Genomic DNA, 23,974 nt, shown 5'->3' on the forward strand with positions numbered 1-23,974 from the left:
TAGGGTGTCCAGCTCTAGTTGTGGCTCCTCTGCTTCTGCTTCTGCATCTCACAAATGCGCCCTCTGAGACAACAGATGATGGCTCAGGTACTTAGATTTCTCCACGCATTCATGATACCCTGATGGAATTGCTGGCTGCTGGCTTTAGCATGGCCCAGCACTAACTGGTATAGTCTTTTGAGAATTGAATCTGCAGATGGTAAGAACTTGAATTCTCTCACTCTCGTTCTCTTTCTCTCTTTCAAATAAATTGAAAATAAATAAATAATTTTAAAAGATGCTAATGGCATTCTGCTAAATCTGTTTGCAATGATACTTTACCTTAATTAATATAAGGCTTTTAATTTATTCCATTTACTTTGAATGTTTATGAATTTCTATGCTGCCTTTTGGTTGTAATTAATAAAATATACAATATATACAATTTATTCTCTTTAACTCGCCTCATCTGAATTCCTAAATGTGTGTATCTCAATAGATTCAAATGACACTGTAGACGTATACTGCCACATTATAATCATTGTTTCCCAATATTAACTGTGACAGTAAATTTTGTGCTACAACTCAGGTATGATATGTTTCTCAGATGTTTAATCAAATGCCAGCCTAGAATTGATGGAGAAGGTATGCATTTTTAAGATCTGGTTAACAAACCAATACATTTTGAGTATGACGCCATAATCTGAGTGTGCTTCATTCTATCCATTGCATGTTTGAAGGAATAAAAAATAAGAAGACTGAGTTCTCAGAAGGAAGAGCAGATTGCTTTAGATTCCTCATTGCAACATTGAAGATTTCCAAGTATCCAGCCTACTGGCCAGCATTCTAAAGGCTTCCTATTACAAAGGTATTCAAATCAAATTCATTTTCAGACATATGAAATTGCTATAATTTCCAATTTTTTTATAGATTTATCTATTTATTTGAAAAGCAGAGTTACAGAGAGGCAAAGGCAGAGGTAGAGGCAGAGGCAGAGAGAGAGAAAGGTCTTTCGCTGGTTCATTCCCCAAATGGCTGCAATGGCCAGAGCTCCGACAATCCAAAGCCAGTATCCAGGAACTTCTTCTGGGTCTCCCACATGGGTGCAGGGGCCCAAGGACTTGGGCCATCTTCCGCTGCTTACCCAGGCCATAGCAGAGAACTGGATTGGAAGTAGAGCAGCAAGGTCTCGAACTTGCGTCCATATGAGATGCTGGCACTGCAGGCGGTGGCTTCACCTGATATTCCACAGCATCAGCCCCACCTATATATTTTTGAAGTTAATTTTTTAGTTTTTATTACTGAGAAATCTTTAAATGCATTAAACTTGTTTATAAACATGGAATTAACCAGTAAACATTTTTAAAAATTTGAATGATTATATCTTCTACTAAAGACTAGTATAAAATTAATATATATAATTTTAATAGAAGAGCAATAAAGAAGACATAAATAATATTCTGAAATTCAATCTGTTAGAAATTAAAATGTCCACCTGTGAGATTAGACAAATTGGAAGCTGAAAACACTATTTCCCTTTTATTTTTGCATCAGGCCTTCATTATATTTCTTCAAGAGAGGAGTTATTCTGTGCTTTGTTAATTTCTCTTAACACAATGTTTTCCAAGATCATCCATAACAATAGCCCAAAAAGATAAATGCTAAATTGCATCACTTGTATGAGGAATCTAAAAAAGCTCAATTCACAGAATTTGAGACTATTGTGGAGGTGACCAGAGGTTTGGGTATGGCTGTGATTGTAGAAAATGTTGTCAAAGAATGCAAAATTAGGTATGTAGGAGGAACAAATTCTAGAGATTTATTTTACAGTATGGTGAGCTGTATTTAATGTACAATATTCCTGAAACATACTTAAAGAATGTTTGTTGTGTTCTCATCACAAAAAATAATGGCTATTTGAGATAATGCATAAATTAACAAACTAGATTTAGCTATTCCATAATGCATATAAACTTCAAAAACATGTTATCATGATAAATAATCTGCCAGGTTAAAAATAGTAATTGAAAGAGAGCAGAGCTAATAGTTGAGAACTTAATTTCTCACATCACTCAAAGAGAAGAAAAGTAACAGTGTAGTAACAGTGTTAAAAAGAGAGATGATGGTAAAAATATAAACTTGACTACCAGGTTTAATAAGGATACATGGTTTGAAAATATTTTTACAAGAAAGCAAGTATAATTTTAACACTTTATACACAATATTTTTTAGGATATAAGGAACCTGATATGCCTGTTGAGCCTATTCATACATCTTGGGATTCTCTACCTAAGAACGTTTGCAACACTAGAAGAGAGAAAATATGAGCTGATTTCAACTTTTGTGTATGAAATGGTGATCTCTGAAGTGGCATCTGGTGTTAATTCTGAATAGAAGTAAGGAATTCAAGCAAACACTTGATGAGAGAAAGCCACCCTAACCACAAACTTTGGCAATACTGGATTGCTGGTGATTTGCATTAGGAAAAAGTTTAATATAAGAGTTATCACATGAATAATTGTGTTATTTTATTTTTAGAAAAGAGCTATTTCACAGACTTCTGAATACTAAGCTCTTTTGTGGTAAGAAATTATACAGAATTGAGATTTTTATGTGCACTAAGAAATGTGTATCATACTATGTAGGCAGAGTCCAGCAAGTTGGTGTAACTATAACTTAGAAAAACAAATACTTTGTTATCTAAGAAGTGTGCCTTTATAAATATCTAAATCTATAACACAAATAACTATTAGAATGGTGGTGTTTTGGTTTCTTATTGATATTTTATAATCACTACAACAATAACACAAATCTAATGGTTTGATTGTTTTTAAAGACTTTTTTATTTGAAAGGCAGAGTTACAGAGTGGCAGAGGGAGAGAGACAGAAAGGCCTTCCACCCGCTGGTTCAGTCCCCAGATGACCCCACAGCCAGAACTGCACCAATCTGTAGCTAGGAGCCAGGAGCTTCCTCTGGGTGTCCCATATGGGTGCAGGGGCCCAAGGACTTGGGCCATCTTCCACTGCATTCCCAGGCCACAGCAGAAAGTTGTATTGGAAGTGGAGCACCTGGGATTCAAACCAGTGCACATATGGGATACCAGAACTGCAGGCAGCAACCCTACCCACTATGCCACAGTGCCGACCCAAAATGGTTTAAAATAATACAGATCATTCTGGTCTGAAGTTCTTCACAGAGCTTCGATGTTTCAAAGCATCAAAGCTTCAGTGAGGAATCTATTGAATTGGGTTTTCCAACTTCTAGGAGAGTATATGATCACTTGGCTCAGGGTACCCTTCCATCATCAAAGCCAGCAGCTTCTGGACAAGTCTTTCTCTGATTCTCTCACTCTGATTCTGATTTTCTTGTTTTCTCTCTTTCACTTTAAGCATCTCTGTGACTAAATTGGACCCACCCAGATAATACATGATAATCGCATTATCTCAAAATCTCTAAATTAATCACAAGTACCAAGTCCTTTTGATCATATTAGGTAACAAGTCCACACATTCCAGGAATTAGCACTTGGACACAATTGGTCCATGTTTTTGACCATCCACAAGTAGAAATGATATTTCAATTATGTCTATATATAATAACTGGCATTGCAAATAAAATGATTAAAAATCAATGTTAAAATCCAAAGACATTTTAAGAGGAAATAAAAGCATTATTTTAAAAAGAATAGTATTCCTTTACTCTAAAATTGATAAATAAGCCATAAGATACTTTACCATGTTATATCACAGGGGAAAAAAATCAAAATAGAGAAATTGCTTGTAATGAAAGATTCTCATTTAAGAATTTTGTCATAGAAGTAAAGCCACTGCAGATGGATAGATGATGAGTCACAGAAGAGCAAAAATATTTATAAACGTATGTGCAAATGTTTATGAACATTGCCTGATTACATGTTTAAGATGATTAAAACAAATCTTTAAAAAACCTTAAAATACTAACTTAAGAATATTATGTAATTGATAGTCAATGTAAATTATATAAAAAGTTTGTATTATCTGTAAGGACAATCAACAATAGTCAAGCATTAACTTTACATTAGTTAATTTAGCACATGTGCCACTATGCCACATGCCAGACCCTAGAAAATAAAATTTTGAGACTACCACAACCTTCATCCAAATCTGAGAAAGAGGCATATAGGAGAAATGAATTATGAACTGATTAACTGATGAATGTACAGCACAAATTTTAAATAAAAATTCAGTAACCTGAGTTCAGAAACACATAAAATACTGAGAAAATTACTCTGCTGTTCCTTTTGGAAAAGCTCTCCAAATTTTTCTGGTTACCTCATTTTTGACACAATATACTAAATACTGCATGTTTAAAATATAATGCTATGGGGCAGGTGTTAGGCAGAGCAATTGAGACTGGTTGGAATGCTCCCATTTCATAGTGGAATGGGAGTTTGAGTCCAGGCTCTTCTGATTCTCCATCTTTCTACTAATGTGCACTCTGGGAAGATATAGGCAATGGCTCCAATAGCTGGATTCCTGCTCTGCACTGGAACTCAACACTGAGTTCTTGGCTCTCAGCTTCTGCCTGGGTCACCCCAACTGTTGCAGCATTTGGAGACAGGATTTCTCTCAGGATTTCTCTCTCTCTCTCTCTCTCTCTCTCTCTCTCTCTCTCTGTCTCTCTCTCCTGCTAAAATAAATACAATAAATAAATTTTAAAAATTTAACGCCGCTGACCAATGTTTTGAGTCCCAAATATTTATTTAAAAAGCAGCAGGGGACAGAGGTTGTGGGGCATGAGCGCGGCCAGGCCAGGCCAGGCCAGGCCCGGAGGCTCCGCATGTGCAGTTGCTCCAGGGTGCCCCCGCCAGAGCTGTGCGGAACGAAGCCATGCGGAGCCAAGTAAGATGGCGCCCAGAGGAAGTAAGATGGGCGGAATCCAAAGTTGTTTACCACTAAAGCTAATTGGCTGTGCAACATCAGTAACTAGTAACAAGTGTATAGACATAGGGCTAGTCCTATAGAAATCCCCCCATAAGGTGATTTTTTAAGTGATTGGTTGGCCCTTAGCCCTGCCCCAATGACTCTGCAGTTTTGTGTTATAAAAGGTACTATTATGTAAAAGGTGACTGAGTCCTTGCTAGACTTGGCTCCCCGCTGCGTCTGATTGTCTCCAGGACCGGACCAGGAGGCTGGGGAACGGGCGAGCGGCGCACTTACCTTTCCTCGGACCCAGTCCATCCTTGTACGGGTGGACTAAGACCCAACAAGAGGTGGGATTTCGGCCCATTGTGAGCATTCTACAGCTGTGGATGGACTGCCTATATTTGTTGTATTTATCTTTATCTAAGGAGACATTTACCTCTCTGCCTTCCTTTTTCTTTGTAATTCTGGTTTTGTGGGAGCTAAAATTCAGGAAGTAAAAGGATCAGCCAGCTGCAGAGCTCTGTCACAACTGAAATTTAAATTCCAGAAGGAAAGCGTTGGCAAAGGAGGTAGAGCTTAATGGCAAATTAGCCTTGCCATTAGTTTTGCATTAATTTTTCATTAGTTTTGCCTCAAGTCTAGCTACCCACTGCAGGGAAGTGTCCCCTTCTCCACAGCTGCACTTTAACAAGAATATGAAGTCATCCCCAGGTGGTGCAGGCAGGGCCTTCAGTTCTGAAGTGGTTCACATAGCATCCTTTCTTGATCTGAAATCCTCTCCAAATTTTGCTCTGAGGTAGCATTGAAGATCAAATGTGTTTGCAAATTCTTATTCTCTGAGAACTTCACACTTGTTATGAAACTCTGAGAGCATCAGGAAGCCATAAGTTTCTGGGTTACTCCTTAGAAAATGAGTCTACCTGCTCCACTCCCCTGCAGGAGGAATCCACCTTGGAATTCTCTACCTCCTTTCATCCCATTCAGTCTCTTACAGAAAAACCTGTGCATTCTTCACTTTTTCAAAAGTGTCCTAAAGAGGAGATACTGCACTAAACTGAACACTTACCGTTTTACAATTTTTCTTTTCCCTTTTATTCATAAACAAGATGTCTTCAAATTTTGTTAATGCTCTCTGGCAGAGATCACTAAAGTTTTTGTTCATCAGTATTTTTCCTTCAAATTCAGAGGTGAAACACATAAGAGAATCAATTCATCTTTATTATAACTGAAGCATTGCTCTTCATCTCTGTACTTGTATCAAACCATTTTGTCATCACTATCAAGATTATTTTTGATAAACTTGAACAGAATGTGGACACTTTCAATATTTATATGCTAATTTGCATATAAATTATTTATGAATATATCTATTCTCATTTACAAACTTGGTGAAGTTTATATACAATCATTAATAGTAATTATTATTAATAGAAAGTACTGATTAACAAAGGATAAAAATTAATTAGGAATTGACTTGTTCTTAGCATTATACTAAGTGAAATAAGCCAGTCCCTGAAAGGCAAATATCATATGCTCTCCCTGTTCTGTGGTAAGTGATAGAGTATGGAAGATTGTCATGTATCAGCAAATTTGACATTTTAAGATTTGATTATTTTTTGCAGCCTATGTCTCTACTGTTCAGGAACAGTGCTTTTTCCTTCTTGTTTAATTCTTTACTTAATAGAAGGTTAAACTTATAATTATAAAATAAACTGAAAGTAGGTCATTGTAAAAATTAAAAGATAAAGTGGCCGGCGCCGTGGCTCAACAGGCTAATCCTCCGCCTGTGGCACAGGCACAACTGGGTTCTAGTCCCGGTTGGGGCGCCGGACTCTGTCCTTGTTGCTCCTCTTCTAGTCCAGCTCTCTGCTGTGGCCCAGGAGTGCAGTGGAGGATGGCCCAAGTGCTTGGGCCCTGAACTCGCATGGGAGACCAGGAGAAGCTCCTGGCTCCTGGCTTCGGATCAGCGTGGTATGCCGGCTGCAACTTGCCGGGCAGCAGCGGCCATTGGAGGGTGAACCAACAGCAAAAGGAAGACCTTTCTCTCTGTCTCTCTCTCTCACTGTCCACTCTGCCTGTCAAAAAAAAAAATATATATATATATATATATATGTTGAAATGAACACTTAAGTATATGAACTTTCATTCAGGAAATTCACAATATTTCATAATTTAATTTTTTTATTTTGGCAAAATTTATCACAAAATAATAGAATGGCATTGGGTTCCCTATACTTAGGGCATAATATTAAAGAGTTGGTTTATTTATACACATTAAGCTGCAATAATTACTGTTTTAACTTTACACTTTAGGTCTCTAAAGCACTTTGAACTAAGTTTGTGTTAAGATTCAAGGCTAATATTTCCATATATTTAATTTGTCATTCTTTGAAGTCTGGATTTGCAGTGAAGGTTCTTTATGAAAAAATCAATTTACTACCTGTGAGTAGATCTCATCTTGAATTCTTTATTAAGTTCTATCGATCAATTATATATATCTACTTCTCAATTTATTATCTATCTTTATTTACTTTGTAAAATTTTTTTAATAGCACTATTTTCATGTATAACAAACTTTCCCCATTTCGTTCCCTTATCTTTTCTGTTTGGGGCAAATAAAAAATGCCTATGTGAATTCTAAATTTACATACATTATAAATTTACACAAATTATAAATTTATAATTCTAAATTTATATTTGTCATTTTCTACCCTTTCAAAATCATTCTTTTTTTAATCATAATTGTCATAATTTGGAAAATAAAAATTGTCTTAGACATACATCTTATGCTAAAGCATTCATAATGTAAGCTTTATTTTATAATCAATAGTAACTTTTTCTTATTTTGTATGAATAGAAAATTGAAGCATTTAAAGTCACATAATGACACAAATCATATGTCTACATCCAGAAATTAGCATTCCACAAGAAAAAAAAATAGGCTTAGTAAAGGATTTAGAAATCAACTCACTTTTAAGTATATTGAATCCATCATCTATAGTGCTAAGTGACTTTCATCTGGGGGTGAGTACACTATATTTAGGATTGATAACTCAGCAGAGCACAATCCACAGGGCTTTTGTAGCACTGGCTAATGAATCTGCCCAGATGAAAAGTAAGAGGGAAAATAAACATACAATCTGTGATGAATTAAATGCTGGTGATAATACTGACTTTCTTTTTTAGCTGCCTAATCTTTTTCATATTAAGTCATGCATACAGAATGTGGTGAATAGAATTATATCAACACTTAAGGAAAAGGAAGAACCAGCAAAATGGTAATGAGAAAAGATTGCTCAAAGACATTTTCAGAATACCTGGAATATCTACGAAAGAAAATGTTGAGGGAGAAAGAAGTTAGCGTACTTCATTGTAAGGAATCACGCAGAATAAGCCTTAGAAGTTTGTCAATTGTAGTTGCTGAAAGGAGCCATTGGTCAGAGATCTGATTGAACAAATTGAATAGAGAATAGGTGAGTAAAGCCAGATTAAATAAATGGGGGGGGGGAAATAAGGACATGAAGATAAGGGGTTCATAATCTTTCAAGAAAGGTGGCTGTGAGACAGTAGATGGAGAAAGACAATGAGTGTCTATAACTGTCAGTGAGATATTGTTTCTTTTTGTATTTAACATGGAACATTCTTAGTAATCTCTAAATTGTGTTGGAAATAAACCATAACAGAAGGAATACTGAATAGGTGAATGAGAGTAGGCCAAATAAGAGAATGTCCTCAGAAGTTACTTTGAACTTTTCCTTTGTTTCACTCTTATACTCCTATTTGCTCCTTGCAAATTATAGTCTTTAGTCCCAACCCCTAGAGAATTCATAACACTTAGCACTTAGCAATCACCTAAGACTAATCCTTAAACTCACATTGCCAGCTGTAATCTGCCTACTTTAAATTTCAATCCTGGGTATTTTTTTGCCTGCTGGGCACTCATTTCATATTCACGACATCTAAAAGAGATCTCTTTATTCTTCTGAAAAGTCAGCTTTGCCTCTTGACTCCTTTTTCTATAACTTGTAGTCTGACACATCTCTGTTCCCTCTTACTCATTTTTTTTCTTTTTTCTTTCTTTTTTTTTTTTTTTTGACAGGCAGAGTGGACAGTGAGAGAGAGAGACAGAGAGAAAGGTCTTCCTTTTGCCGTTGGTTCACCCTCCAATGGGCGCCACGGTCTGCGCGCTGCGGCCGGCACACCGCGCTGATCCGATGGCAGGAGCCAGGTGCTTCTCCTGGTCTCCCATGGGGTGCAGGGCCCAAGCACTTGGGCCATCCTCCACTGCATTCCTGGGCCACAGCAGAGAGCTGGCTTGGAAGAGGGGCAACCAGGATAGAATCCAGTGCCCCAACCGGGACTAGAACCTGGTGTGCCGGCACCACATGGCGGAGGATTAGCCTAGTGAGCCGCGGCGCTGGCCCCCTCTTACTCATTTTTTATAATCAAATAGTGTGTTTGTCCTTAACTGCACAGTATTTGATTGACCACTAAACCTCACAGGTTTTCTTATCTATTTAGAGAAATGTTCTTTAAGTGCTTTTCCAATGTACTTCTGCATGATTCTAGAAGCTAACAAATACAAAGCTCACATGAAACACTGAAATACAGTGTAGAATTTGAAAAATCTACTTCATGATTGTAAAAAAACATAGTTAAGCTGTAAAGTGCTTTTTCTATAAAGCAACTTAAAAAGAATTTTCATTTCCTCTTTGCTTTAGCTCTTCTGAATTAGTAGTCAATGGTGCTTAAGGATTACTTTGGATGTCACTGAAATACAAATTTAAGAATGCTTTTCACAAAAAAAATCAGAAAATTTAATTATGTTAGGTCAGAAAATATTCAATGAATCATGCACAATGAGTTCCCACAAGGATGACTTTCCTGCTGAATTAATACAGTTGATAAAATATTTTAAGCAATTAAATATCAATATATTAATATTAGGAAGTTATCTGATATTATAACTAAAAATTCCTCAAAGTTATTTTCATTCAACTGAGGAAAACAATATTATTATTGCATCAGTAATTGTAATGTCTTCAAATTATTCCACTGAATATTGAATACATCTATATCTAAATTGATATATTTTTTTCAATACAGAAAACAGAAAAGAAATATAAAGAGCTAGAAAATAGTGTGCTTTTCCTCCAAATGCCATTGACTATTTGAAGATATTGAAATATCTTACTAAAATAATAGAAATAAAAGAATATTTTACATTAATAAGAATCATGGTTAAGATGCTGCCTGATTCCTTTATATCTGACTCAGTGAAGTCAATATCAGGATTCTGAGTCTCAATAATGAAATTTTGAGATTGAAAATAAGAAGGAGAGCCAGCGCCGCGGCTCAATAGTCTAATCCTCCACCTTGCGGCGCCAGCACACCAGGTTCTAGTCCCGGTCGGGGCATCGGATTCTGTCCCGGTTGCCCCTCTTCCAGGCCAGCTCTCTGCTGTGGCCCAGGGGTGCAGTGGAGGATGGCCCAGGTGCTTGGGCCCTGCACCCCATGGGAGACCAGGAGAAGCACCTGGCTCCTGCCATCGGATCAGCGCGGTGTGCCGGCCGCAGCGCGCAGACCGTGGCGCCCATTGGAGGGTGAACCAACGGCAAAAGGAAGACCTTTCTCTCTGTCTCTCTCTCACTGTCCACTCTGCCTGTCAAAAAAAAAAAAAAAAAAGAAAGAAAAGAAAAGAAGAAGGAGATAAAGGAGAAGGAGTTTCGGATTGCTTATGATTTTAGACCTTGAAATGTTGTTTGAAAGTTATTTCTTCAAGAGCTGGCACCATGACACACTAGGTTAATCCTCCGCCTGCTGCACCAGCTTCCCATATGGGCACCAGGTTCTAGTTCCGGCTGCTCCTCTTCCGATCCAGCTCTCTGCTGTGGCCCAGGAAGGCAGTGGAGGATGGCCCAAGTGCGTGGGCCCCTGCACCCACATGGGAGACCAGAAGGAAGCACCTGGCTCCTGGCCAGGTGAAGATTGGTGCAGCGCTGGCCACGGTCACTATTTGGGGAGTGAACCAATGGAAAGAAGACCTTTCTCTCTCTCTCTCTCTCTCACTGTCTGTAACTCTACCTGTTAAATAAATAAATAAAAATTAAAAAAAGAAAGTTCTTTCTTCATAGGAAATCTAGGAGGGATAGTTGATGAGACAATAAAATGAAGGAATGAAAGCAAAGGTCTGTTCAAATCCCAAAGGTCAAGTCCCACAAAGAATTTTTGAGTCAGTGATAGATAGGGTAACTCCACTGCCTTGCTTAGATCACAAAAGCAGGAAGATTTATACTTCTACATCCATGTCATTAGTTCACGTCATCTTCCTGCAGGGAATATTTGCTCACTAAATTCTTGTCCTCCATACCTGAGCTCTGGCAGCTTAAGGGTAGCCCTCAGAAATACAAGATGCATGCACCAGTATTGGGATGGAAGGCATGCTGAAAGTGGTTACGGTTCAGGGGGATACTGGCAAAGTTCTGACTGCATCTTCTCTAGGTGCTAAATTACATGCTGTTCCAAGAGGGTCAAAATATGTAAACATGAATAGTTACATGTTGATAAGATAATAAATCCTAGAAAAATACAACATTAATATAATCAAACTTGTGTATTAATATACATATGGTGAAATATGTAAATACGTTGATATTATGTACAAGATGAACCTGGGTTTAGGTTCATCAATGCAATTTTGACTATATTTACTTATATATCTAAGAATTATCAATTTTGTTAAATGCATTCAATGGTATGCTGCTAAAATTCTGTACAATCTCTGAGAGATGATAAGCTACTCAGGACCCTGATGTAAGATTATCTAAGTAGGATAAAGAAGGCTTGTCTTGCTAAACCACTGTCACCTATCTTTGGACTTATCAATGTATATTGATTATTTTTAAATAGGTCCACATTTTAAAATGTTTGGTTATATTTATGTTTTACTGATTTTAGAAAATCCGCTTAAAAACAGGAAGTAAGAAAGTAGAAAACATTTTTATTTTTAAAAATACCTCAAATTTTATATTATTCTGCTCATTAGTTAAACTATTAAGAATATGAATCTGAAAATATAGTGAATCTGAAATTAAATCAATAGGGATATTATAAATAATAATTTGCTTCCCTTACAGAAATTTATTTAATTAATTATTTATTCTAATTTACTTTAAAGATAATCTCTAAATATATGCCTGGTAAATCAATGGATCACACTTAAGAGGAGAGAGTGGTTCTTATGCTGGCATGAATTAAGCTCTGGATGTAATCAGTTAATTTGCTCTCAATATTGACTTGTGAAGCCCTTTGAACAATTTTCAGTGCTTTCATCTTGTTAATCATGTTCACTTGAGACAAGAGAGGCATCTGAAATAATCTATTCAGGCTGAAAATTGTAGCTGTCTTCTGTACTGTGATGCACTATTACCCATTTAACACTGGCTACTATTTAACTCTGAGAGTGTGTTTGTCACTGAAGGCCTCAATTTGAAGGGGAAGACCTACTCTCAACTAGCATTATTGTCTTTAATATTGAAAATAATAATATCAAATAACAAAACAATTAAGTGGGATAATTTGATGTTTTATATTTTAAACTTTTGATAATTTATTTTCATTTTATTTGAAAGGCAGAGAGACAGAGAAATATATGTAAAGAGTTTTTCAATCAGTAATTTACTTCCCAAATGCCTGCAATAAAATGGGACAGGTCAAAGCCAGGAGCCCAGAATTCTATTCAGGTTTTCTGCCTGTGTGACAGGGGACCAAGTACTTGAGCCATTATCTGGTGTCTCCTAACTTTCACATTAGCACACAGGAAATTGGATGTGAAGCAGAAGCTGGGTCCTGAACCAGGCACTCCATTATGCAATGCATTTACACAAGTGGTAACATAACCACCAAACAACATGCTCATTTTTTCTGTTGTTTTCTTTTCTTTCTTTTTTTTTGACTGGAAGTATGGATTCAATTCTATTGTCATTTAGAGAATTTATATTTCCTTTTAAAATGGAGTATTAACAATCCCAACCATCTTATCAGGATGCTAATACTCAGTAAACACTTTGCTTTCATTTAAAAATAAATTACTCATTACTTCCTAAAAGACAATTAGCAATTTTATAAATCAGTATTATATTCATATGTCTGTTGAAGGAAAGACTATTTTTGGACATTTCACCAGAGATTAAATCTGTTTTCTCTTTTTTTTTTCATCATTCAACCACTGTGATGGTTTTTCCTTGACTTCCCATGAGTAACTTATCCACATGCAGTTTTTGTTCTGTCAGTTATTTCTGTGGTCCTTATAATTATGGCAATGCTCATTGCAGAGAATCACTTGAAAATGTCTCTCCTAACAAGAAGATTTTGAATATTTTATAAGAAAATATAAAATCAATTGAATTTTTATGATGATTATTTGGTCAGTCTTGTTTGGATGTATGCATTAGCAGTATTTCATCTCATTCCTTTACTCAATTGTTGGATGTATTCAAAGTTATGACAAAGTGATTGGTGACTATGACTTCCAAATTGTTTGTTTAAAATAATTTGTACTGGAAAATGCATCCATAACTTATAAAGACGAGATTATTTATATTGGCTGCCACAGATATAATCAAATAGCATTTAAAAAATTTTTGAGCAATATGTTTAGCGGTTTTCATTGAAGTAAATGTTTGAAAAAACTGTGTTCAGAAGTGAGGACACCTTGTGTGTCTCTGACACTTAGCAATAAAATTTACTTAACATTTACTTTGAATTTGAATTCCTACTGTTGGAAGTATTTTATATTTATTAGGTCACATAATCTTTACAGCAACCCTTACAAAGAATCAGAGGAATTGTTTTTCATTGTTGGATAAGACTTGGAAAGATATATTAAGTTCACAAGGTCATGTCTAAATATTAAACTCCTACTTAGAGGAACATACAGCACTAGGGCTCCTTAAAGACAAAAAATAAATATATCATATGAGATAGATAATAGCAATATTCAGTGGACCATTTTGAATATTTGGATTGAATTTAATTGTTTTAGTTGATCAATGAATTAAATAATTCTATGAGAATGTTTACACTGAGAAGAAAAAATAATGTGTTGTTCCTCTTAGGCTTTTAAGGTGTTTTAAGTAATTAGGGCATAAAGCAAGTCTTAGCAAATTAAAAAAAATCAAAATCATACCATGCATCTTCTTGGACCACAATGGAATGAAGCTGGATATCAGCAACTCAAGATTCTCTAGAACATATGCAAATACATGGAGACTGAAGAACCTGCTCCTGCATGAACAGTTGTTCACAGAAGAATTCAAAAGAGAAATCAAAAAAAAAAATACAGAATTGACTGAAGATGACAATACAACATATCAAAACTTATGGGATAGATAGAGCAAAAGCAGTGTTATGAGGGAAGTTTAAATCAATTGGTACCTACATCAAGAAATCAGAAAGGCACTGAGTACTTGATCTATCAATACATCTCAAGGACATACAAAAGCAACAGCAAACCAAACCCCAAATTAGTAGGAGGAAAGAAATAATTAAAATTTGATAAGACCTAACAAAATTAAAAAATACAAAAAATCAGTTTAATGAAGAACTGTTTAAAAAAAACAATATAATTGATACACCATTTTCCCAACTAACCAAAAAAATAAATAAATAACCAAGACATAGATTAAATCAGTAATAGAGAGCCTCCAAATAAAGAAAAGCCCAGGACCAGTCAGTTTCATTGCTGAATTCTACCATTTAAAGATGAACTAACTCCAATTGCTCTCAAGCTATTCAAAACAACTGAAAGAGAGGGAATCTTCCCAAACTCCTTCTATGAAGCCTGCATCACCTAAATTCCTAAGCCAGAAAAAGATACAACAAAGAAAGGGAACTATAGAACAATATCCCTGATGAACATAGTGCAAAAATCTTCAACAAAACACTACCAAATCTAATCAAATAACACATCAGACAGACCAATCACCTGGCTCAAGTGGGATTTATACCTGGTATTCAGGAATGGTTCATCATTCACAAATCAATTAATGTGATACGTCACATTAACAAACAGAAGAACAAAAAACTATATGATTATCTTGATAGAAGCAGAAAAAGCATTTGATAGTACTCCATCGTTTCATGATAAAAACCTGAATCAAATTGGATATTGAAGGAACATTTCTTAAGATAATCAAGGAAATCTACAACAAACACAAATCCAGCATCTTATTGAATGGGGAAAACTTGGAAGTTTACCCACTAAGATCTGGAAACAGATTAAGATGTCCACTCTAGGCTGGCGCCGCAGCTCACTAGGCTAATCCTCCACCTTGCAGCGCCGGCACACTGGGTTCTAGTCCCGGTTGGGGCACTGATCCTGTCCCGGTTGCCCCTCTTCCAGGCCAGCTCTCTGCTGTGGCCAGGGAGTGCAGTGGAGGATGGCCCAAGTGCTTGGGCCCTGCACCCCATGGGAGACCAGGAGAAGCACCTGGCTCCTGCCATCAGATCAGCGCGGTGCGCCGGCCGCAGCGCGCCTACCGCGGCGGCCATTGGAGGGTGAGCCAACGGCAAAAAGGGAGACCTTTCTCTCTGACTCTCTCTCTCACTGTCCACTCTGCCTGTCCAAAAAAAAAAAAAAAAAAAAAAAAAAAAAAAAGATGCCCACTCTCACCATTTTTATTGAATATAGTCCTGGAGGTTTAAGGCAGAGCCATTAGGCAATAAAAGGAATTCAAAGGACTATAAATTGGGAAAGAGGAAGTCAAACAATCCCTATTTACAGATAATGTGATTCTATATATAGGGGACCTAAAAGACTCCATTAAGAGACTAATAGAATTAACAAAAGATTTTGTAAAGTGACAGGATACAAAATTAACCCACAAAAATCAATAGCCTTGTATATAGAAACAATGCCATGTCTGAGAAAGAACTTCTAAGATCAATCCCATTCACAATAGCTATAGAAAATTAAATGACTTGGAATAAATTTAACCAAGATGTCAAATATTTCTATGATGAAAATTACAGAACATTAAATAAAGAAATAGAAGACACAAAAATTTGGAAAAATCTTCCATTTCCTTGGAATGCAAGGATCAATATCATCAAAATGTTCATACTACGAAAAGCATTACAGATTCAATGTGATTCCAATCAATTTTCCAAGGACATTATTCACAGATTTAGAAAAAATGATGCTGAAATTAATGGGGAAACACAAGAGACTTCAAATAGCTAAAAAATCTTAATAAAGCTGGAGACATCACAATACCAGATTTCAAGACAAATTACTTTGAAGTTATAATCAAAACAGCCTGGAGGGAAAAAAAAACACCCAAAACAGAAATGTAGACCAGTAGAACAGAAAAGAAACTCCAGAAATCAATCTGTGTGTCTACAATAAACTTATCTTTGATAAAGAAGCTAAAAATAAATCCCTTGAGCAAGAGCAATCTCTTCAAGAAATGATGCTGGGAAATATGTATCTCCACATGAAGGAAATAAAGCCAAGACCCCCACCTTACATCTTACAAAAAAAATCCACTCAATATGGATCAAAGATGAAAATCTACAATTTGATACCATCAAATTAGTAGAGAACATTGGAAAAATATTCACGATATTGGTTTAGGCAAAGACTTCTTGAAAAAGACCCCAGAAGCACAGGTAATCAAAGCCCAAATTAACAAATTGGATTTCATCAAATTGAGAAGCTTCTGCACTGCAAAGGAAACACTCAGCAAAGTGAAGAGACACATAACAGAAAGGGAGAAAATATTTGCAAATTATGGAACTGATAAAGGATTAATAACCAGAATATATAAAGAGCTCAAGAAATTTAACGACTACAACATAAACAATGTAGTTAAGAAATGGGCAAAGGACTTCAACAGGTATTTTCCGAAAAAGGAAATTCAAATGGTCATTATTTAGTGAAAAAATGCTCAGGATTACTAGTCATCAGGGAAATGCAAATCAAAACCACAGGGATATATCACCACACCCCAGTTAGAATGGATTTCATACAGAAATCAACAAGCACCAAATGCTGGTGAGGGTGTGGGGAAAAATACCCAAATCCACTGTTGATGGGAATGTACACTTCCACAGCATAGCCAGTATGGAAGACAGTATGAAGATATTTCAGAAATATTAATATGAACATACCATATGATCCAGCCAGTGCACTTCTGGGCATTACCCAAAAGAAATGAAATCAATATATGAAGGAGTTATCTGCACCTCCATGTTTATTATAGCTCAATTACCTCTTGTAGCTCAATTCACAATAGCTGAGTATGGAATCAACCCAGAGGTCCATAAACTGAAGACTCAACAAAGAAATTACTGGAAATTTGATCTTTGGGAAGTAACATAAGTGAATGGCAGCCCTTGAAATTCACTGGAACAGGCTTACTAAATCTTTACCACCTACACTGCACCAAGTTTCAGGGCCTTGAATATTGAACCTCAAATCTCATAATGCAAAGGCGCCCCTCCCAAAGTCACATAGTTACTGGAGACTGGCCACCAGGAAAATTTGTCCCCCAAAATACTTAAAATGTGGCTAGTTATTCCAAGATAAGGGAATCATGACTTCTCAGCCAACATTTTTTCTTTCATTTTTATTTTACTGTGCTAACCTTTATCCTTTCCCCAAAAGATAATCCAAAGGACACTAACTTGCAAAATAGCTTTTGCAATAAACCATGTTGTTGGGTCTGTGAAGTAACACAAAAATCAGGAAGCCATTCCATTAGAGCCAATACCTTTCTGTTACCCTATGATGAATAACTTGAAACTAGAAAGGAAGAGTGGAAAATTATCCTTAATATTTTAAATATCACTACATTTTATTTTCTTATACTTCCTAGAAGTAGTGCTCAGACCTTTTCAGCTGGTAACTTAATTGCTACAAAGTACAGAAAACCTTTCTAAGTGCTACTTTCATGAGGTAGACTATGTTTCCAGTAAATACATCTATGACCTGTGAACTACCTATGTGGTAAAAGCAATTGCTTATATAATTCATTGTATTAAATACAATAGAATCTTTTATAAAGGATTGTGTTTATGTTCCCTTACAACATGCAATGGCTAGTTCAGTTAAGAGCAAATTTACCTTAAGATCTTGTTCAAGAGCTATGCAGACTTATAGGAGAATAGATATGTCTTACCCGTGCTCAAACACAGGTTGACCTTCCTTTCCAACTGCTAAGGACCTATGTTATTCCTTTGGAGAATCTGACTATTCTGTTCTGCCTCTTCAATAATTTAGGTCCTATTATTGGCTTGACTCACACCTTCCTTTCAGATAGCTTTCCTTGAAAGTTCCTAGAATGCATCTCTTAATCAGGGTCAAAGAGGTCAGTTACTAAAATTGACAGTCACCTCGAACTAAATGAATATGAATTGATTTACACTAAAACGAGATTTAGATGGCAGTTCTTAGGGACTCACGCTTAGTGGAGGTGGAATGATGGTTGTATGGCATATAAAACTAATCCACAAGTTGAGAAAGATTCTGGGTAATATTTGTTATAAGTCTGATGCCAGGCATAATTAAACCTTGTAGAATCCTTATCCCAGACTTTCAAGTTAGAATAAAAAACAATACACAATACTGAGAATTCATAATCACAAATTTATTTTATGATATTATTCTATTTTGTCCTCCCTTTTAACATGCTACTTAAAGACTTATTTTTTTGTGCTAGAAGATGGATCCTGGGCCTATAACTGACTTGATGGAGGATAGGGAAAACATGCCTATTAAGATAATCTACAACCTATTTATTTTTTTAAAGATTTTTTATTTATTTGACAGGTAGAGTTACAGACAGTGAGAGAGAGAGAGACAGATAGAAAATTCTTACTTCTGCTGGTTCACCCCCCAAATGGCTGCTGTGGCTGGCGCTACACTGACCGGAAGCCAGGAGCCAGGTGCTTCCTCCTGGTCTCCCATGCGGGTGCAGGGCCCAGCACTTGGGCCACCCTCCGCTGCGTTCCTGGGCCACAGCAGAGAGCTGGACTGGAAGAGGAGCAACCGGGACTAGAACTCGGAGCCTACATGGGATGCTGGCACCGCAGGCAGAGGATTAGCTAAGTGAGCCACAGTGCCAGGCCCTCTACAACCTATTTATAATACTTAAGGCTTCCATTCGGTGTTCTTCATTTCACTCTAGAAAGAAGAGAGCCTTCAAGAGACACAGAGAAATAATCCATCTACTAGTTTACTCCCCAGACAACAACCATGGTTGGGTCAGGCCAAGGCAAGGAGCCAAGAATTGCACCCAGATTTCAACTATGGATGGCAAGGACCAAAATGGATCAGAATTTTTTTTCTTATCTAATACATACATATGTATATATATATATATATATATATATATGTGTGTGTGTGTGTGTTAAATATATATCTAATATATATAGCCAACACCATGGCTCACTTGGCTAACCTGTGGCACCGGCTCCCCAGGTTCTAGTCCTGGTTGGGGCTACAGGCTCTAGTCCCTGTTGCTCCTCTTCCAGGCCAGCTCTCTGCTGTGGCCCGGGAGTGCAGTGGAGGATGACCCAAGTGCTTGGGTCCCTGCACCTGCAAGGAGACCGGGAGGAAGCACCCAGCTACTAGCTTCAGATCGGCGCAGCACCGGCCATAGCGACCATTAGGGGAGTGAACCAATGGAAGGAAGACCTTTCTCTCTGTCTCTCTCTCAATGTCTATAATTCTACCTGTCAAATAAAAATAAATAATAAATTATATATATATAATATATTAGATAAGAATATATATATAAGGCTTTCATTATAGCTCACAGATTTTGACAAATTGTGTTTTTTCTTTCATTTAGTACAAAATGTATTTTAATATTTCTCAAGATTTTACTCATATGATAATGAAAAGAATATACCTCAGTTTGGGAATTTCTCATACATCTTTTTCTTACTGGTTTCTAGTTTGCTTCCATCTTGTCTGAAAACAGACATTGCATGGCATCTTTTCCATTGTGTTTATTAAGGTATGTTTTATGGCCTATCTGGTGAATATTCCATGTGAGCTTTAGTGGCATTGTGAAGCATATTCCGTTACTGTTGGATAAATAATCCTTAAACCCCGTTATACAGAATTTATTGATTGTGTTGTTGAGTTCAATAATTTTCTTAAATACTTTTTACATACTGGATCTATCTAGTTCAGATAGAAAGTTGTCAAAATTGCCATAGTGGCCAGCGTCGTGGCTCACTAGGCTAATCCTCCGCCTGTGGCGCTGGCACCCTGGGTTCTAGTCCCGGTTGTAGTGCCAGTTCTGTCCCGGTTGCTCCTCTTCCAGTCCAGCTCTCTGCTGTGGCCCGGGAATGCAGTGGAGGATGGCCCAAGTGCTTGGACCCTGCACCCACATGGGAGACCAGGAGGAAGCACCTGGCAGCTGGCTTCAGATCAATGCAGCGTGCCGGCCGTAGCAGACATTTGGTTGGTGAAGCAAAGGAAGTAAGACCTTTCTCTCTCTCTCCCTCTCTCTCACTGTCTAACTCTGACTGTCCAGAAATTAAAAAAAAAAAAAGAACAAAATTGCTATACTAATTACAATTATAATAGTAATGTCTTCCATTTCTCTTTTCTGTCTTATTAGTTTGTGTTATTTATGTTTATACTCTGTGAGGCATGTTCCTATAAGAAAGTGTTATACATTTGTGGAAAATTGATCTCTTCGTCATTCTATGATGTCACTCCTTTTTTTTTAAAAAAAAATAAGATGTCAGTGTAATTCTTATACTTTATGTATTCTATATTAACTGCCACATATCACATTAAACATACACCATTTGTCTTTTTGGAATGGTTTATTTAAACATAATGGTCTCCATTTGCAGCCATTTTGTTGCAGAAGACAGGATTTCATTCATTTTTATGGCTGAGTAGTGTTCCTTAGTGTATATATGCCACCTTCCTCATTATTTTCATAGTTTTCTTTTTACTAGTTTGGTATATTATACTCTATCCATTTATTGTGTGTGTGTGTTATATATATAGAACAAATATAAACAGATATCTTTATATTTTAGATGGGTTTTTGTAGACATTATATTTTAATCCTGGTTTTTATCTACCTTCAATGATTGCCTTGTTTATTGGTACATTTAGACAGTTGAAATTCAAAATGATTATTAATATGACTGGAATTAAAGTGTATGATATTTGTTATATATTTCTATTTGTTGTCCTTTTTGCTTTTCTGCCTTTTGTCATTTTAATTGGGCACTTTATAAGATTTTATTTTTTCAGTTATTTTAGCATATTAGCTATATATCTTCATTTTTATTTTTAGTGGTTATCCCAGAGTTTATAAAATATTTTACAAATAATCCATTCAATTTTCAGATAACATTATTCTGCTTAACCAGTAATGCATGTATCTTATAATAACAAAACAGTCCTAATTCTTCTCTCTCCTTCTGGTATCATTCTTGTCATTTATTTTACTTAGGTTTGTGTATTTGTGTATGTGTGTGTGTGTGTGTAATGTATAAATTGTTGCTACTGTTTGATTAAACTGTTACCTATTAAATAATAATAATGTTTTATCATACTTTCACTTATTCCTTCTTCAAGGCTCTTACATTCTTTATGTATTCTGAAGTGTCTGACCTTTATCATTTTTTTCTGCAAAAAAGTTTATTTTTAAATATTTTTGTGTCAACCAATGAAAAAAATCACTTGACTTGTTTTTCTTAGAAAGTCTTTATTTATCCTTTACTTTTGAACAACAACTTCTTCACAGGATACAGAAGTCTACGTTGGTGGGATTTTGTCATCTCTCAACACTTAAATATTTAACTCCAGTCTCCTGTTCTTTTCCCCCATGGTTTCTGGACAGTAGGTGTAATTCTTACTGTTTCTCTGTAGATAGGGTGCCCATTCATCTTTCTTCAGGATGGGTTCTCATTTTTAAAAATTTCTCTATAGCTTAAAAATTAGACTTTGGTCTGATTTTTTTTTAGCTTTTTTTGTTGTCATTTTGCTGTTTTTGAAATTTTGACATATTTCATTTGAGTTTCATAGATCTGTGATCTGGCAGTAATTTTGGGGAAGTTATCAATTACTTTTACTTTAAATACTTCCTCTTCTTCTGATATGTCTTTTTGTGCGCTTATATCATTTGTAGTTTTCCTACAGTTCTTGGACTTTTTTTTTTCCTACCATTTTTTCCCTTTTCTCTTTAGCATTGGGGGTTGCTGTTGAGACATTCTCAAGCACAGAGAGTCTTTCTCCAGCTGTGTCTTGGCTACCAATAAACCCATCAACGGATTCATCCTATATATTACAGTGCTTTGATTTCATGTATCTCTTTTAGGGTTTTTCTTGGGTTTTCATTTCCCTGCATGCATTTATCATATGTTCTTGCAAACTGTCTACTTTAAACTTAATGCTCTTAACATACTGATCACAGTTCCTTTAAATTTTCAGTCTTATAATATCCACATTTCTAATGCATCCTGGTGTGCTTCTGATCCTTACTCTGTTTCTTCCAATTGTGTTTTTCTGGTAAACAGTCATTGTAATTTTTCTTGCTAGACAGATGGGATGTACTTCATAACAGGAACCACTGCAAATAGTTTTGTTTTATTTTAAAAGATGTTTTTATTTATTTGAAAGGCAGAGTTACAGAGAAGCAGTGGCAGAGAGAGAGAGAGAGAGAGAGAGAGAGAATTTGCCATCCCTTGGTTCACTTCCCAAATGGCCACAATGGCTGGAGCTGTGCCTGTCCAGAGCTGCCCCTATCTGAAGCCAGGAGCCAGGAACCTCCTACGAGTCTCCAACATGGGTGCAGGTGCCCAAGCGTCTGGGCCATCGTCTACAGTTTTCCCAGACCATTGCAGAGAGCTGGATCAGAAGTGGAGCAGCTAGGACTCTAACCAGCGTCCATATGGGATGCCGGCACTGCAGGCAATGGCTTTAACTGATATGCCACAGCACCGGCCTTGCAAAGAGGCTTATTTTTTTTTTATTTATAGCATTTCATTTATTTTTATAGAAGATTTTATTTCATAAATATAAATTTTGAAAGTACAACTTTTGTATTATAGCAGTTCTTCCTTCCATAACCAACCTCCCACCTGCAAACCATCCCATCTCCTATTCTCTCTCCCATCCCATTTTTCATTAAGATTCATTTTTGATGCCATAAACAAGAGTGTCAAATTGTTAAGTCAACAACAGGAGTCACTGTGTACTTGCGTCTCATGTGGTATCTGTCCTTAATGTGTTGTCCAATGTGAAGTAAGGCTATAACTAGTACTGAAACAGTATTTTTACACTTTATGTTTCTGTGTGGGTGCAAACTGATGAAATCTTTACTTAGTATATACTGAATCGATCTTCTGTATATAAAGATAATTGAAAATAAAAAAAAAAACTTGGTGTTAAATTGGAAATTGCATAGAAAATTAATCAATTTTTAAAAAATATCCTGTAGGATCTCTGTCCTTAATGTGTTGTACATTGTGATTTAATGCTATAACTAGTACTCCAACAGTATTTTTCACTTTGTGTTGCTATGTGGGTGCTTAATATATACTAAACTGATCTTCTGTATATAAAGAGAATTGAAAATGAATCTTGATGTGAATGGAAGGGGAGAGGGAGCGGGATAGGGGAGGGTTGTGGGTGGGAGGGAAGTTATTGGGGGGGGAGCCATTGTAATCCATAAGCTGTACTTTGGAAATTTATATTCATTAAATAAAAGTTTTTAAAAAAGATTTATTTTTTTATTATCTTTATATGCGCAAACAGACTTTTAGTAATGTGTTGGTAAGGAATGGACTAGGGAAGCCTTTTATTCCGGTGATCAGTTCTGTCTTTTAGTGAGGCTCTGCACTGTGCACCTCACAAGTGCTTCTCAGTTTCTCCTCACTTCCCGTAGGTGAAACAGATGACAAGAGCGCATTGGAGGGGCCGGCGCTGTGGCATAGCAGGTAAAGCCACTGCCTGCAGTGCTGGCATCATGTATGGTTTCCGGTTCAAGACCCAGATGCTCCAATTTCTATGCAGCTCTCTGCTGTGGCCTGGGAAAGTAGAGGAAAATTG

This window comes from Lepus europaeus, chromosome 1, assembly GCF_033115175.1.
Source record: "Lepus europaeus isolate LE1 chromosome 1, mLepTim1.pri, whole genome shotgun sequence".
In the NCBI taxonomy this organism is placed as follows: Eukaryota; Metazoa; Chordata; class Mammalia; order Lagomorpha; family Leporidae; genus Lepus; species Lepus europaeus.